The sequence below is a fragment of the Rhinoderma darwinii genome, chromosome 3 (genome assembly GCF_050947455.1).
Source record: "Rhinoderma darwinii isolate aRhiDar2 chromosome 3, aRhiDar2.hap1, whole genome shotgun sequence".
NCBI lineage: Eukaryota > Metazoa > Chordata > Amphibia > Anura > Rhinodermatidae > Rhinoderma > Rhinoderma darwinii.
The window spans coordinates 423,661,840-423,681,923 of NC_134689.1; the positions used below are offsets into that span (position 1 = coordinate 423,661,840).

General features: G+C 38.4%; 1 pseudogene; it reads right to left on the reverse strand.

Annotated features, from left to right (window-relative positions):
* Positions 1-794: 794 nt before the first annotated feature.
* Positions 795-13,956, reverse strand: LOC142750643 (olfactory receptor 11L1-like; annotated as a pseudogene).
* Between the last annotated feature and the right edge of the window lie 6,128 nt (positions 13,957-20,084).

Here is a 20,084-nt window from a genome sequence, read left to right on the forward strand (position 1 = left end):
AAAATGCAAAAAACTAGTCTACGTGATCGACCACAACTTGGACATCCTTGAGGGACCAGAAAACAAGAGGAAAAATGTATCAGAGAGTGTTCCAAATGGAAGAGATTCAAAGCAGCTTATCAGATCCGTGCTGCTCTGATGGAACACACATCTGGCGCTCCCTCTGATGTGGTGTATGCACCTAGGGTTTATGTATCTGTTTCTTCCCATTGTTTTTAATCTCCATGTCAATTTCATAGTCTTATTTTTATAAGGGACTACTATGTTAAGATTGACCCAGTTATATATTCTATATTGCATCCAGTATTTATATGACATATTATGTGATGTTACTATGTGAATGATATGACAGTTCTCCAAACTCATGATATGCTTTAATCGTGTGTACATATTTCTCTAGTGCCCGACGAAGGTCTAACAACCGAAACATCGACGTTGCACATATAGCCCCTGGTATTCATCCTGAGAATCTAAATAAATATAATTTTTGAAACACAAGCAAGGTGTGCCGACTACAATTCTTAACCTACATCCGGGTTGGGACCCTACCTCGAGCACCCAAGGAAACCGGTGCTATCTGAACACAACCATGGAACACAACAAAAGCCATTGACAAGACATTAAAAAAGCCAAGTTAAAGTTTTTTTGCCACTGTGTATTTAATGTGTCAAAAGTCAAGATAAAGATGGCTACATCTGTTTACCAATGCATGTAATGTTATCCTACTGTACATGGAATTTTAAACTACAGTATATTGGACTAGTACACCCTTTTCAAGACCAATCATGATCAAATTAAAATAAAATCTTACGTTTATCGAAAACGTATTTAAAGTCTTTGTTCCTGAGAGTGTATATAATAGGATTAAGCAGTGGGGTCACCACAGTATAACTCAGAGACAAGACCTTACTCAGGAATTAATGTCCCATAAAATAAGGAAACTACAATAAGGTGGGAGCTACAGGTGGAGAAGGCTTTATGTCTTCTAGTGTTGGATGGGATCTTCAGAATGGTGATGACAATGTACACATAGGACATCACAATTATTATAAAAGGTATCAAATTAACTAGAAATCCAAATATAAGACCTTGGTTATGAATAACGGATGTATCAGAGCAGGAGAGCTTCAGTAATGGTTCGAAATCACAGTAGAAGTGGTCAATAATGTGTGCTCCACAGAAATGTAAACTACAAATAGAAATTACATTTGTCAATGTTATGATAAAACCAATCATCCAAGTCACAATTACTGATGTCACACAAAATGTATGATTCATGATGGAGTTATAACGGAGGGGGTTACAGATGGCCAGATATCGATCATAAGACATCACTGACAGTAGAAAACATTCTGAGGCCTCTGAGGTGCCAAAGACAGAAAACTGGATGATGCAGCCGATGAGAGTCATAGTACTCCCTCCATACAGTACAGTGTGAAGAAGAATTGGCACAATATCTGAAGTCAGCAGGATGTCACGCAATGATAGCTGTGTAATGAAGAAGTACATGGGGGACTGGAGGTTTCTACTCACTGAATATAAGGTCACGATGAGAAGGTTTCCTATAATGGTCCCACAGTAAATAAAAACAAGTAGTGAGAAAAACAAAAATGTAAAGTTTTGAAGATTTGGAAATCCCAAAAGGATGATGGAAGTTATATTATTTGTCAAGACCCCCTGAAGAAAATATAGAAATAATATTTATCATTAACAAATGCTAATAATATACAGTGCTGTTTCAGGCAGTTGTGGAAAAATCCTGCAAAGCAAGAATGCTTTCAAATATATATATATATATATATATATATATATATATATATATATATATATATATATATAGTTTAACAAACTACAAAGTAAATGAACAGAACATAAATCTAAATCAAATCAATATTTGTTGTGACCACCCTTTAATTTCAAAACAGCCTCAATTCTTCTAGGTACACTTGCACAGAGTGATAGATTTTGTGAGATTATAGTCAGGTGTGTTATTGACCAATTAAACCAAAGAGGTTGTAATGATCATCATTTACATATGTAGTTTGAAGAACAGTCATTATATGTAACAGAAACAGCTGTGTAGGAAGCTTTAAAATTGGTGAGGAACAGCCAAACTCTTCTACAGAGGTGAGGTTGTGGAAGACTGTTTCATGTCACAGGTCCTCCATGGCAAGACTGAGCACATCAACAAGACTCAAGGTAGTTATACTGCATCAATAAGGTCTCTCCCAGGCAATTATGTAAAAGGTGACTGGGGTTTCAAGATGTGCTGTTCAAGCTCTTTTGAAGAAGCACAAAGAAACGGGCAACATTGAGGACCGTAGCTGCAGTGGTAGGACAAGAAAACTTAGTGTAGCAGATTAAAGTCACATCATGCTTACTTCCCTTTGAAATCAAAAGATGTCAGGCAGTGCCATTAGCTCAGAAGTGACAGAAACCAGTGGGACCCAGGTACACTGATCTACTGCTCAAAGAAGTCTGGCCAGAAGTGGTTTCTTGGAAGAAGCAACTCAACTTTGCACGAAAACATAGGAACTGGGGTGCAGAAAAATGGCAGCAAGTGTTCTGGACTGATAAGTCAAATTTGTAAATATCTGGCTGTAACAGAAGGCAGCTGGTTCTCTGATGGGCTGGAGAGCGGCACAATAATTAATGTCTGCAGGCAACAGCGATGCATGGTGGAGGTTCTTTGCAAGTTTGGGGCTGCATTTCAGCAAATGGAGTTGGGGATTTGGTCAGCATTAACCAGTTCAGAACCGCGCTATTTTGAGCCTTCAGGACCAGACACCGTTTAGCCCTTTTTAGCACGTGTTAGTTAAATGGCTATAACTCTTTTATTTGTTGGGCTAACTACGTGATTTTTGCAATGTTTTTTTTCCGTAGACCATGCAGGTTTCATTTTTTATCATTTTTATACACATCGTTTTTTCTATTTTAGAATTTTTATTCTTAAATTATTAAAATACTAGTAAAAAAATAAGCTTATTTACGTTTCAGCTATTTTTTTTGGTAATAACTTAGTTTTACCCTAAAATAGACCTTTTATTTGTGATCATCATTGTCTACCGTAAATTTTAATATATTACATGTCTATATTAGGGGAATTGGGTCCGGGCTAGCGTTACGACAATGATTGGCGGGAGGGGAACGTTTTTTTGCGGTTGGTATTTAATGTGCATTTATTATTAATTTTTTTTGGACTTTACTTAACTTTTATTTTTTCATTACTATGGTCTGTCCCTCAAAGGTAAAAAAAAGACCTTTGGGGAAATTTATATATTTTTATTCTTTCTTTTACACCATGCTTTTCCTATGTAACTGGGGCTGCATAGCAGCCCCAGGTCCAGGGGAAATCAGCCCTCTCATTCTCATAGTGACGATTGTCACTAATAGGGCTGTGATGGGTCTAGTTAGACCCAGCAGCAGTCTGTCTCTAATGGCACCCGGCGATCATGCGTCCAGTCACATGAACACCGGGAGCAATAGAGACAGCGGTGCATCGTTCATTGAGTGCTGTGTACAAGTGATCAGAGAAGACAGAAGCAGCGAAAGCTGCTTCTATGCTCTCCTCAGGGTCGCCGGCAGTCACTGACTGCCGGAGACATGACATTCAGCTGCCCGGTCCCTCGGGCAGCAAGTAAAAAGGCTATGGCTCGGGTTTTAAGGACCCTGACCGCTGGCCGTAAAAACACAGCCAGCGATCGGGAACCAGTTAATGGTGTCCTTAATGCTGAGAAATACATGCAGATACTTATGCATCATGTAATACAATCAAGGAGGCGTCTGACTGGCTTAAAATTTATTCTGCAGGAGGACAACGACCCCAAACATAGAGCCAATATTATTAAGAACACTTTTCTGCGTAAAGCAGAACAAGGAGCTCTGGAAGTGATGATATGGCCCCCACAGAGACCTGATCTCAACATCATGGAGTCTGTCTGCGATTACATGAATAGACAGAAGGATCTGAGGAAGTGACACCCACAGAAGATCTGTGCTTAGTTCTCCAAGATGTTTGGTACAACCTTCCTGACGAGTTTCTTCAAAAACAGAGTAGAAGCGTAGCTAGAAGAATTGATGATGTTTTGAAGGCAACTGGTGGTCACACTAAATATTGATTTATTTTAGATTAATCTTCTCTTCATTCACTATGTATTTTGCTAACTGATAAAAACTGTTAACACTTCTATTTTTGAAAACATTCTTACTTTGCAGCATGTTTCCAAAACTGCCTGAAACTTTTGCACAGTGCTCTCTCTCTCTCTCTCTCTCTCTCTCTCTCTCTATATATATATATATATATATATATAGATGCCATGCGCATCACAGGAAAGACAGCGGGAGCTCAGGGAGTTAAATGCATGGCTTAAGTCTTGGTGTAGAGGAGAAGGATTTGGGTTCCTAGAGCACTGGGCTGACTTTTCATTAGGGTACAAACTGTATTCTGCAGATGATTTGCACCTAAATGGAAGGGGGTCCGCTGTGCTGGGGGAGAGAATTCTAGCTGGGGTGGCGGAGTGTTTAAACTAGGGCTGAGGAGGGAGGCCAATGTAGGAAATAAAGGGGTAGTTAGGTTAGAGAGGGGTCAGACTATATTGGTGGGGGGAGAAACAGACGGTGGGGAGAGGACTAGGCAACAAGATAAGGAGATCCTTTCGTTACAAAACAGCAGTGAAAATAAAAAGGCCCAAATGTCAAATAATCACATTTCTGATAGTGAAAGTGAAACATTTAAAGGCAAGTTAAAGTGTATGTTCACAAATGCCAGAAGTCTAGCAAGCAAAATAGGGGAGCTGGAGGCCTTGATACTGGAAGAAGATATAGATATAGTTGGTGTTGCTGAAACATGGCTGGACTCTTCACATGACTGGGCTGTAAATCTACAGGGTTTTACACTGTTTCGGAAAGACAGGGCAAATAGGAAAGGTGGTGGTGTATGTCTGTATGTGAGAAGCGATATGAAGGTGAGTGTAAATGAGACATTAGAGGGTGAAGACTGTGAGGAGGTTGAAACCTTGTGGGTGGAATTACAAAGGGAAGTAAACACTGAAAAAATTACTTTTGGTGTAATCTATAGACCCCCCAATATAACTGAAGAGATAGAAGGTCAAATATATAAACAAATGGAGCGGGCTGCACAGGCGGGTACTGTTGTGATAATGGGAGATTTTAATTATCGGGATATTAATTGGTGTCATGGTTCGGCTTCAACTGCAAAGGGGAGACATTTCCTCAACCTGTTGCAGGAAAATTTTATGTGCCAGTTTGTGGAAGACCCGACTAGAGGTGAAGCTCTGTTGGATCTGGTCATTTCTAATAATGCAGAGCTTGTTGGGAATGTCAATGTTCGTGAAAACCTTGGTAACAGTATAATATAGTTATATTTTACCTATACTGTAAAAAACAAACGCAGGCTGGGAGGGCAAAAACATTTAATTTTAAGAAAGCCAATTTCCCCAGGATGAGGGCGGCAATTCAGGATATAGACTGGGAAGAACTAATGTCAAATAATGGGACAAATGATAAATGGGAGATTTTCAAATCTACTTTGGGTAATTATAGTGCAAAATTTATTCCTACAGGTAACAAGTATAAACGACTAAAATTAAACCCCACATGGCTTACACCTTCTGTGAAAGGGGCAATACATGACAAAAAAAGGGCATTTAAAAAATACAAATCTGAGGGTACATCTGCAGCCTTTGTAAAATATAAAGAGCTTAATAAAATCTGTAAAAATGTAATAAAATCAGAAAAAATACAAAATGAAAGGCAGGTGGCCAAGGATAGTAAAACAAATCCTAAAAAATTCTTCAAGCATATAAATGCAAAAAAGCCCAGGTCTGAACATGTAGGACCCTTAGATAGTGGTAATGGGGATTGGTCACAGGGGATCAAGAGAAGGCAGAGTTACTAAATGGGTTCTTCCGCTCTGTATATACAACAGAAGAAGGAGCAGCTGATGTAGCCGCTGCCGGTGCTGTTAATATATCAGTTGATATACTGAATTGGATGAATGTAGATATGGTCCAAGCTAAATTAAATAAAATAAATGTACACAAGGCCCCGGGACCAGATGGGTTACACCCTAGAGTTCTTAAAGAGCTTAGTTCAGTTATTTCTGTCCCCCTCTTCAAAATATTTAGAGAGTCTCTCATGAGTGGTATAGTGCCAAGGGACTGGCACAGGGCAAATGTGGTGCCTATTTTCAAAAAGGGCTCTAGGTCTTCGCCGGGTAATTATAGACCAGTAAGCTTAACATCAATTGTGGGGAAAATGTTTGAGGGGCTATTGAGGGACTATATACAGAATTATGTGACAATAAATAGTATTATAAGTGACAGCCAGCATGGTTTTACAAAGGATAGAAGCTGTCAAACCAACCTGATTTGTTTTTATGAAGAGGTAAGCAGAAGCCTAGACAGAGGGGCCGCTGTGGATATAGTGTTTTTAGACTTTGCAAAGGCATTTGACACTGTCCCTCATAGACATCTAATGGGTAAATTAAGGACTATAGGTTTAGAAAGTATAGTTTGTAATTGGATTGAGAATTGGCTCAAGGACCGTATCCAGAGAGTTGTGGTCAATGATTCCTACTCTGAATGGTCCCCGGTTATAAGTGGTGTACCCCAGGGTTCAGTGCTGGGACCACTATTATTCAACTTATTTATTAATGATATAGAGGATGGGATTAATAGCACTATTTCTATTTTTGCAGATGACACCAAGCTATGTAATATAGTTCAGACTATGGAAGATGTTTGTGAATTGCAGGCAGATTTAAACAAACTAAGTGTTTGGGCGTCCACTTGGCAAATTTAGTTTAATGTAGATAAATGTAAAGTTATGCATCTGGGTACGAAAAACCTGCAAGCATCATATGTCCTAGGGGGAGCTACACTGGGGGAGTCAATTGTTGAGAAGCATCAGGGTGTACTTGTAAATCATAAACTAAATTTCAGCATGCAGTGTCAATCAGCTGCTTCAAAGGCCAGCAAAATATTGTCGTGTATAAAAAGAGACATGGACTCGCGGGACAGGGATGTAATATTACCACTTTACAAAGCATTAGTGAGGCCTCATCTAGAATATGCAGTCCAGTTCTGGGCTCCAGTTCATAGAAAGGATGCCCTGGAGTTGGAAAAAATACAAAGAAGAGCAACGAAGCTAATAAGGGGCATGGAGAATCTAAGTTATGAGGAAAGATTAAAAGAACTAAACCTATTTAGCCTTGAGAAAAGACGACTAAGGGGGGACATGATTAACTTATATAAATATATGAATGGCGCATACAAAAAAAGGCTTAGATAATTTCCTAGAACAAAAAAATATTAACTGCTATGTGTAGAAATTTTTTACTTCCCCTTTCCCATCCCTTGGTTGAACTTGATGGACATGTGTCTTTTTTCAACCTTACAAACTATGTAATATATATATATATATCTATATATATATATATATATATATATATATATATATATCTATATATATATATATATATATATACATATATATATATATATACATATATGTATATATATATATATATATATATATATATATATATATATATATATATATATATATATATATATATATGTATACAGTGAAGGAAATAAGTATTTGATCCCTTGCTGATTTTGTAAGTTTGCCCACTGTCAAAGTCATGAACAGTCTAGAATTTTTAGGCTAAGTTACTTTTACCAGTGAGAGATGGATTATATTAAAAAAAAAAACTGAAAATCACATAGTCAAAATTATATATATTTATTTGCATTGTGCACAGAGAAATAAGTATTTGATCCCCTACTAACCATTAAGAGTTCAGCCTCCTCCAGACCAGTTACACGCTCCAAATTAACTTGGTGCCTGCATTAAAGACAGCTGTCTTACATGGTCACCTGTATAAAAGAGTCCTGTCCACAGACTCAATTAATCAGTCTGACTCTAACCTCTACAACATAGGAAAGACCAAAGAGCTTTCTAAGGATGTCAGGGACAATATCATAGACCTGCACAAGGCTGGAATGGGCTACAAAACCATAAGTAAGACGCTGGGTGAGAAGGAGACAACTGTTGGTGCAATAGTAAGTAAATGGAAGACATACAAAATGACTGTCAATCGACATCGATCTGGGGCTCCATGCAAAATCTTACCTCGTGGGGTATCCTTGATCCTGAGGAAGGTGAGAGCTCAGCTGAAAACTACACGGGGGGAACTTGTTAATGATCTCAAGGCAGATGGGACCACAGTCACCAAGAAAACCATTGGTAACACATTATGCCGTAATGGATTAAAATCCTGCAGTGCCCGCAAGGTCCCCCTGCTCAAGAAGGCACATGTACAGGCCCGTCTGAAGTTTGCAAATGAACATCTGGATGATTCTGAGAGTGATTGGGAGAAGGTGCTGTGGTCAGATGAGACTAAAATTTAGCTCTTTGGCATTAACTCAACTCGCCATGTTTGGAGGAAGAGAAATGCTGCCTATGACCCAAAGAACACCGTCTCCACTGTCAAGCATGGAGGTGGAAACATTATGTTTTGGGGGTGTTTCTCTGCTAAGGGCACAGGACTACTTCACCGCATCAATGGGAGAATGGATGGAGCCATGTACCGTCAAATCCTGAGTGACAACCTCCTTCCCTCCACCAGGACATTAAAAATGGCTCGTGGCTGGGTCTTCCAGCACGACAATGACCCGAAACATACAGCCAAGGCAACAAAGGAGTGGCTCAAAAAGAAGCACATTAAGGTCACGGAGTGGCCTAGCCAGTCTCCAGACCTTAATCCCATCGAAAACTTATGGAGGGAGCTGAAGATCCGAGTTGCCAAGCGACAGCCTCGAAATCTTAATGATTTACAGATGATCTGCAAAGAGGAGTGGGCCAAAATTCCATCTAACATGTGTGCAAAGCTCATCATCAACTACAAAAAAACTTCTGACTGCTGTGCTTGCCAACAAGGGTTTTGCCACCAAGTATTAAGTCTTGTTTGCCAAGGGGAACAAATACTTATTTCTCTGTGCACAATGCAAATAAATATATATAATTTTGACAATGTGATTTTCTTTTTTTTTTTTTATATAATCTATCTCTCACTGGTAAAATTAACCTAGCCTAAAAATTCTAGACTGTTCATGTCTTTGACAGTGGGCAAACTTACAAAATCAGCAAGGGATCAAATACTTATATCCTTCACTGTATATATAGATATATATAGATATATATGTATACACTACCGTTCAAAAGTTTAGGGTCACTTAGAAATGTCCTTTTTTTTTGCAAGAAAAGCACAGTTTTTTTCAATGAAGATAACATTAAATTAATCAGAAATACACTCTATACATTGTTAATGTGCTAAATGACTATTCTAGCTGCAAACGTCTGGTTTTTAATGCAATATCTACATAGGTGTATAGAGGCCCATTTCCAGCAACCATCACTCCAGCGTTCTAATGGTACATTGTGTTTGATAACTGTGTTAGAAGGCTAATGGATGATTAGAAAACACTTGAAAACCCTTGTGCAATTATGTTAGCACCGCTGTAAACAGCTTTGCTGTTTAGAGGAGATATAAAACTGACCTTCCTTTGAGCTAGTTGAGAATCTGGAGCATTACATTTGTGGGTTTGATTAAACTCTCCAAATGGCTAAAAAAAGAGAGCTTTCATGTGAAAGTCGACAGTCTATTCTTGTTCTTAGAAATTAAGGCTATTTCATGTGAGAAATTGCCAAGAAACGGAAGATTTCCTACAACGGTGCATACTACTCCCTTCAGAGGACAGCACAAACAGGCTCTAACCAGAGTAGAAAGAGAAGTGGGAGGCCCCGCTGCACAACTGAGCAACAAGACAAGTACATTAGAGTCTCTAGTTTGAGAAATAGACGCCTCACAGGTTTTCAACTGGCAGCTTCATTAAATAGTACCCGCAAAACGCCAGTGTCAACGTCTACAGTGAAGAGGCGACTCTGGGATGCTGGCCTTCAGGGCAGAGTGGCAAGAAAAAGCCATATCTGAGACTGGCTAATAAAAGGAAAAGATTAATATGGGCAAAAGCACACAGACATTGGACAGAGGAAGATTGGAAAAAAGTGTTATGGACAGACTAATCGAAGTTTGAGGTGTTTGGATCACACAGAAGAACATTTGTGAGACGCAGAACAACTGAAAAGATGCTGGAAGAGTGCCTGACGCCATCTGTCAAGCATGGTGGAGGTAATGTGATGGTCTGGGGTTGCTTTGGTGCTGGTAAAGTGGGAGATTTGTACAAGGTAAAATGGATTTTGAATAAGGAAGGCTATCACTCCATTTTGCAACGCCATGCCATACCCTGTGGACAGCGGTTGATTGGAGCCAATTTCATCCTACAACAGGACAATGTCCGAAAGCACACCTCCAAATTATGCAAGAACTATTTAGGGAAGAAGCAGGCAGCTGGTATTCTATCTGTGATGGAGTGGCCAGCGCAGTCACCAGATCTCAACCCCATAGAGCTGTTGTGAGAGCAGCTTGACCGTATGGTACGCAAGAAGTGCCCATCAAGCCAATCCAACTTGTGGGAGGGGCTTCTGGAAGCATGGGGTGACATTTCTCCCGATTACCTCAGCAAATTAACAGCTAGAATGCCAAAGGTCTGCAATGCTGTAATTGCTGCAAATGGAGCATTCTTTGACGAAAGCAAAGTTTGAAGGAGAAAATTATTATTTCAAATAAAATTCATTATTTCTAACCTTGTCAATGTCTTGACTATATATTCTAGTCATTTTGCAACTCATTTGATAAATATAAGCGTGCGTTTTCATGGAAAACACAAAGTTTTCTGGGTGACCCCAAACCTTTGAACGGTAGTATATATATATTATTTTTTTTACATTAAAAGCAAAAAAGAATGAAGGTTAAAATTAAATTTTTGTTGCAAGTAGAAGTTTCTTTATCTGTAAATATCGACTTTACATATTCTTGGAATTAATAGTTTTGTCATTTAGTTGACAATCATTTTTATTCATCTTATATACAGTATCTGCATTCTTATTCTTGTGATACCCGGGGAAGAGCCAACCGGACAGCACAATTTACCTTATAGCACCCCCTTTCCCATGATTTTGTTTAGGGTGGTGGTACTTAGCTGGTCTCAGGACTTAGGTGCCCCTAGCTGGTCCAATGGTTGATTCCCTGAATGATGTTTAGCAGGAGGGGATTCAGACTTAATGAGAGGAGTTGGAGATAAGGTTACTATGGTCAACAGTAAAGTAAAAAGTTTTTTTAAACAAACTGGGAAGGGTGTAACAAGAAGATGGAACAGAAGTAAGATCAGACAGTCTAGTCAATAGGGAAACACCAGATACAGATGCTATACCGTGGAGAAGTATTAACATAGTCGGATAAGCCCAGATTAAATGACAGTGATGTAACAGAGCTGAGTGTACAGTACAGTAGTGGGTATACAGAAGAATAGTCAGACGAGCCAAGGTCAGTAACAGTGATGTAGTAGAGTCTAATATGTGGTACAGTGGGGACAAAGAAAATAAATAGAGTCAAACAAGTACGGTCAAACACATTCTTGAAGGGGAGAAAATAAAGCACTGGAGTGTATACAGGTTACTGACAATAAAATAAAAAATAGAAAAATAAAAAAAATTCAAAGCTTAACAAGCCTGTCACTTTAAACGGGAAAGTTTTTTTTTTATTAATCTATTTGCTTCTATTTTTACTTTCTTAGGAACTACTTTATTATAAATATATTAAAATATACTTTCTGAATTCTAGTTTTATATTTTTCTTTTTATGCACACCAGGATTGTATTTGCTTATACAGTTGCTGCTTGGCATTGAGTGCTAATGCTTAACTTATTAGTTAACCAGTTTTCTTTCATCAATAGTTTTTCCAAGTTGTATTCCAATATATATAATGGCAGCCAGAACATTTTTGTGGCTTGGTCCATTACTTGGTGTTTTACTAAATTTATCAATACTGAATTTCATCTGCACTTTACCAGGCCATAGTACCACCTTCAAAAGGTTTCATAATCAAGCTAAGTTTAATTGTGTCATCTCTAAAAATATATACAAGGTTAATAATTACAAAATTGAAATTGAGCCCAGTGCCGATCCTTATGGTCTCCAGTAATCAATTTGACTGCCTTTCACTTGTCTAGTTTTTCTTATATAGTTTTCTCATATACTGTACCAGCATTGTCCCCTAGTGCCCGGACTGTCTTTGCCAAACTGCAGGAAACCAGTATCAAATGCTTTAGGAACAAAAGCGAAAAAATAATATATTTGTATACTGTTCAGCCATAACATTACTACCACCAGCCTAATATTGTGTGTATTCTCATAAAGTCACTTCCACTAGGGGATACCATTGCAATGAAGGGGGGTATTTGGTCTACATGTTTAGGTAGGTGGTACTGTATGTGTCAAGGTAACATCCACATGAATTCCATGACCCAAGATTTTAGAGCAGAACATTGCCCAAAGCATCACACTGCCTCCGCCAGCTCGTCTTATTTCCATGGTGCTGTTTCTTCCTTAGTTAGGGTATGTGCACACGCTAGCTGTCATTTACGTGTGAAAAGACAGACTGTTTTCAAGAGAAAACAGCTGCCTCGTTTCACACGTAAATGCTCCTCCTCGCATTTTGCGAGGCGTCTGTGACGCTCGTAAATCTTGAGCTGTGCTTCATTGAGTTCAATGAAGAACAGCTCAAATTACGTGGCAAAGAAGTGTCCTGCACTTCTTTTCCGAGGCAGTCCATTTACACGTCGTCGTTTGACAGCTGTCAAACGACGACGCGTAAATTACAGGTTGTCTGCACAGTACGTCGGCAAACCCATTCAAATGAATGGGCAGATGTTTGCCGACGTATTTCAGCCCTATTTTCAGACGTAAAACGAGGCATAATACGCCTCGTTTACGTCTGAAAATAGGTCGTGTGAACCCAGCCTTAAGCGACATACAAACACCCGGCCGTTCGCATTATGTAATCGAAACTGTGATTCATCAGATGAGACCACCTTATTCCATTGCTCTTAGTTTTGTTTTGTATTTGGAACAGTTTATCTGTTCCAGAAGACAGAAAAAGGTCAGGCTCTCCAGTCTATAGTTACCAGTTTTTAACTTTTGATATTCAAAAAAATTAGCTATGCTTTTTAACATTTTTTTTTTGTGTTCATTTCTTGCCTTTTTTTGGAGGTAAATTTTTAGGATCATTGTAGCTAAATGTAATCTTCTGAGTGATTTAACAAAAATATCACTCCACATGCTACCCCTTGAGGAAGCAGACCGCAAAACGCACGTTGGGGTTCAACAGCACACTTGATCGATTCTCCCGGTCCATTTACTATTGGTAAGACGACTTTTTGAATAGAGGGGTGGTGACTGACTTTTCAGTCTGTGGACCTGCTTTTTCAGGTGATTCATCTCCACTCTTTACCCTGTCCTTTGTATGTGAAGGTTGCACTTGTATTAGGATATAACTATTCATCTGTATCATTAGACACTGTGTCTCATACTTTAGACCCAGTTTGTCTGTTTACTTTGCCCTGGATTATTTCTGGGAGTTTCTCCTATTGTGCTGTTTTGGAACTACAGAGTCCTTTTTGTATTTTTTAACATTTTATGTGTATTTATGTGTCAATAAAGATATTCAATTTTATTACTAATTGCTATTTAGCTCCTTTATCTCCTTTTGTTTATAACTGTTGTAATAAGGTAATTTCTAATGCACCTTCTATAGAAAAAGATCAGAGTCTCTTCAAGACAATAATATTCTTACACGTGCTATTATGTCTACATAAGTAATTTTATAATTAGCTTTGAAGACCATTTTGCACATTACTGAAAAATTCTTCACAAACTCTTAATAACTAAGAACATCAATGTAATTCTATGTTAGGTTCAGCACACACATGGAGGCTCACCTCAGCTTTATCTCTGCTGTTTACAATGTCCATATGTGTCGATAGTAAAATATTGTACAACATTTTCTTTAATGTAAAATATATCAGAAAACACCAGTGAAGATCTCATCCAGTCTGATAGTAATGTTATAATGCATATTATACGGTCATTTTATACATGTATGTGTGGAAAATTCTAGATCCAGAGAGATCTCCACAAGACTCTCCTGTGCACATAGGTAATGAATAAAATAAAACAAATTAATTCAATTGAGATAAAATATCTAAGGATTTGTTTTTTTTTTTATTTGCTTTGCTTCAAAATAATAAAATAAAAGGAAATAAAGTAAAAAATGTAGAAAATAAAAATGTAATAAAAACACAAATGACCATGCTTCCATGTTTGATATCAACTTAGCAAAAAAACAAAAAAAAACAATGTATATATGATACTAGTAGGGCAACAATAAAACCCCCAAAGAAACAATGAAACCTCATGCACGTGTCCATATTATAAATTCTTGCTACATGAATGTGTAATGTGACACCAATAGAAACATTTGGATCTGTAGAACTTGAAGGACTTTTTAAAATATTATAAGCCTGGACTATATTCATGGAAATATTCCTGACATGTTATACGCAGTGTGGATAAAGTGAGATACTACATTCTAGGGCCTGGTCCAACACGATGGTTATGCTACTTTTTATCTTTATAGGTATAAAAACAAGATGCTCGAGATGTTCTCTAATTTTGCTATTCCTTGCATCTATTTCACCCAGAAGACACTGGTTGTAGCTACACCCAGACTGCACCTGATCAACTCTCCTTAATCCTAGCTTTAAGTTCTGGTCAGAGTGTAGAATATTATGCTGAGATCCTGCCCTTATCTTTTGTAGCATTCATCTCATAACTTTTTCTATAAAAAAATGTGAAGGCTTGACAAAACTTTAGTAAAAATCCAATCAGTACTAAGCACCTGCATTGACTATATCTAAAATATCCTCAAAAAAAATAAATAAAAGATCTTTATTGAAGTCTTCATCTCATCTTTGTCATTGAGAAGTCCACATGCCTTTCCAGAGGTATAAATAATTAAATGAACCTTCATCATGAGAGTCTCATCATGAAATAATTGCAAATACTAGATACAAGAATTACATTTTATCCCAAAAAATCCTTTGAAAAAGTAAAAAGATCTTCGTTAGTTTTCATGGCTCCCCAAAAAAAAAAAAAAAAAATCCCAGACATTGATGCTGTTTGGAATTGGAGCCTTGAAGGGTACCTATCAATTCTGAAAACTTTTTACATTTCATAGGGACATATCAAAATACTTAGTAGGTGGGGTTCAAGCGTTGAGACTCCAATCGATCTATGATATGAAGGGACAGTGACATAAGCAGTGAACAGAGAGCAGTAAAATATGGAGACCACAGTGAGGTGGGAGCTACAGATGGAGAAGGCTTTCTGCCTACCTGTACCGGATGGAATCCTTAAGATGACAGATGCAATTTAACCATAAGAGATAATGATTATGATGGTCGGCATGATGACTACAGGTATACATAGTAAGGAAGCTTCAAGTTGGACCATGTAGGTTGCTGTACTTGCAATTTCTAGCAAAGGGACGGGGTCACAGAAAAAATGGTCAATAATATTTTGTCCACAAAAGGTTAACGACAACACCATTACAGTGTTAACAAATGCACAGGAAAAACCCAACAACCAGCAGATGACGACCAGTTTCATACAATATCCACCTGTCATGATAGAGGTAAAAAAAGCATTTTTTGTTTTTGTAACTTTTACCTTTTTATTTTTACACTTTTATAAAATATTTTTATTAACATTTTTAAACTTTTTTTTGTCCCACTAGGGGACTTGAATACCTGCAGCTCTGATCGCTGATAGAATATATTACACTACTTAAGTAGTGTAATGTATTCTAATCGTCAGTTTGACACTGAAAGAGACATAATAGGAAGCCTATGAGGACCAGGTGGAGGCTGTTCCTCATAGGCTTCCGGACATGGCACATTGCATGCATATCGCATTGAAGGGGCTGCCGATGTGCTACAAACCCCTTAAATGCGGTAAACGCAATCGGTCGCTGCATCTAAGGGGTTATTTGACTCCATCAATGATGATGGGTCGCTGAACAGAAACGGGGAGAGTAGGGCAGACACCCTGCACAGGTAACCGCAGCAGCGGTGTAGCACCACGCTGTGGTTAACGGTTGAACTCCAAACGTAACTGTACGTCAAGGTCCGCTAACTAACTGCTCGTCTTGACAATACGGTTACGTCAAGGTGCGGGAAGGGGTTGAACCTGACTATTATCCTACAAAATCCATGACTTTGTGCAAGTTTAACTAGAAGAAATTATGCTGTATTGAAGGCAAAGGGTGGTCACAGCAAATATTGATTTGATTTTGATTTCTCTTCTATTCATTCACTTTGTATTTTGTTAAATGTTAAAAAAAACTTTTAACACTTTGTAGCATTTTTCCAGAACTGCTTAAAACTTTTGTACAGTACTGTATATTCTGCCCTTTACTTTGAATAAAAAGAAAATCTATTTTCCTGGTCAGTGTCGTGATACAACTCTGATTACAGCGACTTGCTGCACTGAGCATGACCACTTCTAATACACCTGCTTCCTGGTTACCTATGACAGACAGTGCCAGCCTCAATTACTACAGTATTGGCTAATTAGGTGCCTCTCAGTCACCATTGTAAGGCTAGTATTATATCTTCTTTCGGCATTTTGTAATTTATCATGTGTATGGTTATTGTAGATTCTGTTTTTCGTGTCATGATATAACAGTTTTACCTGTGTCTCTTTATATTAGTCCTTTTTTAGAGTAGATGACTGAGTAGTTCTGAATTGTACAGAACTGTAGTTCAGCAGCCAAGAAATGTATGGAGCCACACTGTACCCCTGTATGTCTCCAATTTTCTCTCAAGAATTTTTTTTAATTTACACAGAATACGGAAAAAAAACTGTGTCAGGCACCATTGGGTGCTATTTTATAAAGGTATTCTCCCCTAGGAACAATGCTTCTGGAATATGATGTCATACGCTGATGCCATACAATGGCAAATGGAGTGGCTATGGCTCCCTTGTAGGTAACTGTAGAGACTCATATCTGCATGACATCATATAGGCTCTGTCATTAGGCATATTGTCTAACAACTTAAACATCTACTGTACTTTTAACCTCTCCACTAACTTAAAGAGCACCTTATATTTATTACACATGTAGCCCTTGACACTCTGACCTATCATAAAAAAAAGTCAAGGTTCTGTGACGCGCGCTTGGCCCACAGAAGCCTCATCAGCAAAGCCTGTTTTTACACACGTTTAGACCGGTTTTTGGTGAATCACCGCCGATGAATGTAAAATAATTGCAGTATCAATTGCACAGATTTGACACCGTATTATCACACAAGAAAGCTATTTAAAGCCCCATGGCACATATAGCGCCCAGAGTGCAATTCCTGGCATGTTGCGGTAGTGACCGCAAAATGTGAGTCAGTCCCTTCCTAGTCTCCTGTGAGGGTTTGTAACACTTATTTGAGTGTATCCCATAACAGGACTTAGGAAGCGGTGTTAGGCATGCATGCAAGAGCTGTTTGGATGTGGATTTTTGAAATGACCGTTTTTTAATGAAAATCCACCGATGAGTATAAAATAAGTGTAGTATCGAGTTCACTGTGTTTTTTCACAAATCTATCTGAAAACAGATTTGACATAGTATAATCACATGAGAAAGATATTAAAGCCCCTGGGCACATATAGCACCCAGAGTGCAAGTTTCCTGCGAGGGCTCAGAACACTGCTGTGAGTACCTCACCAGTAAGTACCTTTATGTGCTATTTTACTGTGAGCTCTATGTCAATCGCCTGAGATCCATGAGTGAACCTGGCAGTTAATAATAGAACTGCTGGTTTCAGTGCTTCAGAACGTTCATCCTGTAACCATCAAACATCAATGTACTTTCTCTACCCCCTCACTGTAAAGCCATAGTGCTTACACAACACCCACAGTGCAATTTTGACATTTTGGGGCGGTCACCCCGAATTGTTAGTATGCCCCCGAAATTCCATGTGAAGGCTCAGAACACTGCTGTGAGTGTGCCACATCAGTAATGCATCAGTGTTTTTATTTTTAACCACACAGTGTGTGTAAAGTGGCATCTGGGCCATCAACGCATCTGTGGTGATCCACAAAACAGGACCTAGCATCTCTGGTGATGCAAAAAGGATGAAGCCGGCATCACTGTAGATGTGAAAAAATCAAACTGTCATCTACAAAGATGCTGTTAAAACCAATCTAAGGTTACACCTGCACCTTAACCCAATTGGTTAACCCAAATTTTCTCCTGTGCTTGCAATTCCACCCATCCAGGATGACATTCATTGCACGTAGCCATCTCCTTATCTTCTCATCATCTTGTTACACAAGGGTGTGGAGGGCGTAGTCATGAGGCCCCTTGTTTACGAGTCATTTTTGGGTATTCAACAACATATTCTTTAACCCCTTCCCTCTTTAGACACTTTGACCTTCCTGACAGTGCCTCATTTTTCAAATCTGACATGTTTCACTTTATGTGGTAATAATGCTTTTACCTATCCAAGCGATTTTGAGAATGTTTTCTCATGACACATTGGACTTTATGTTACTGGCACAATTTGCTCGATATGTTCAGTATTTAATTGTGAAAAACACCAAAATGTTGTGAAAAATGGCAAAAATTAGCATTTTTCTTAACTTAAATGTATCTGCTTGTAAGACAGGCAGTTATAACACACAAAATTGTTGCTAATTAACATCCCCCATATGTCTACTTTAGATTGGCATCGTTTTTTGAACATCCTTTTTATTTTTCTATGACATCACAAGGCTTAGAACTTTAGCAGCAATTTCTCACATTTTCATGAAAATTTCAAAAGGCTATTTTTACAGGGGTCAGTTCAGTTGTGAAGTGGCTTTGAGGGCCTTATATATTAGAAACCACCAAAAAGTCACCCCATTTTAGAAACTTCACCCCTCAAAGTATTCAAAACAGCATTTAGAAAATGTCTTAACCCTTTAGACTTTTCAAAGGAATTAAAACAAAGTAGAGGTGAAATGTACACATTTCATATTTTTTTGCAGAAATTAATTTTTAATCCAATTTTCTTTATAACACAGAATCTTTTACCAGAAAAATGCAACAGTATATTTATTGCCCAGGTTCTGCAGTTTTAGGAAATATCCCACATGTGGCCGTAGCGTGCTACTGGACTGAAGCACCGGCCTCAGAAGCAAAGGAGCACCTAGTGGATTATGGGGCCTTATTTATATTACAATATATTTTAGGCACCATGTCAGGTTTGAAGGGCTCTTGCGGTGCCAAAACAGTGGAAATGCCCCAAAAGTGACCCCATTTGGGAAACTACACACCTCAAGAAAATTATCTAGAGGTGTAGTGAGCGTTTTGTCTGCACAGGTTTTTTACAGAAATTATTGGAAGTAGGCCATGAAAATTAATATCTACATTTTTTTTTCTCATTTCCGTATGGATTAAAGGAGAAAAAGCACCACCAAATTTGTAAAGCAATATCTCCTGAGTAAAACAATACCACACATGTGGTCATAGATGGATGTTTGGACACACGGCAGGGCTTAGAAGGGATGGAGCGCCATTTGGCTTTTGGAGTTCACATTTAGCAGGAATGGTTTGCGGTGGCCATGTCACATTTACAAAGCCTCTGAGGGGACAAAACAGTGGAAATACCCCATGTGTGACCCCATTTTGGAAACTACACCCATTGAGGAAATTATCTAGGGGTATAGTGAGCGTTTTGACACCTGCAGGTTTTTTGCAGAAATTATTGGAAGTAGGCCCTGAAAATGACAATCTAAATTTTTTCATAGAAAATGTAGGTTTAGCTAATTTTTTCTCATTTCAACAAGGACTGAAGGAGAAAAAGCACCGTAAAATTTGTAAAGCAATTTTCCAGAGTAAAACAATACCCCACATGTGGTAATAAACGGCTGTTTGGACACACGGCAGGGCTTAGAAGGGAAAGAGCGCTATTTGGCTTTTGGAGCTCAAATTTAGCAGGAATGGTTTGCGGCGCCATGTCACATTTATAAAGCCCCTGAGGGGAGAAAACAATGGAAACCCCCACAA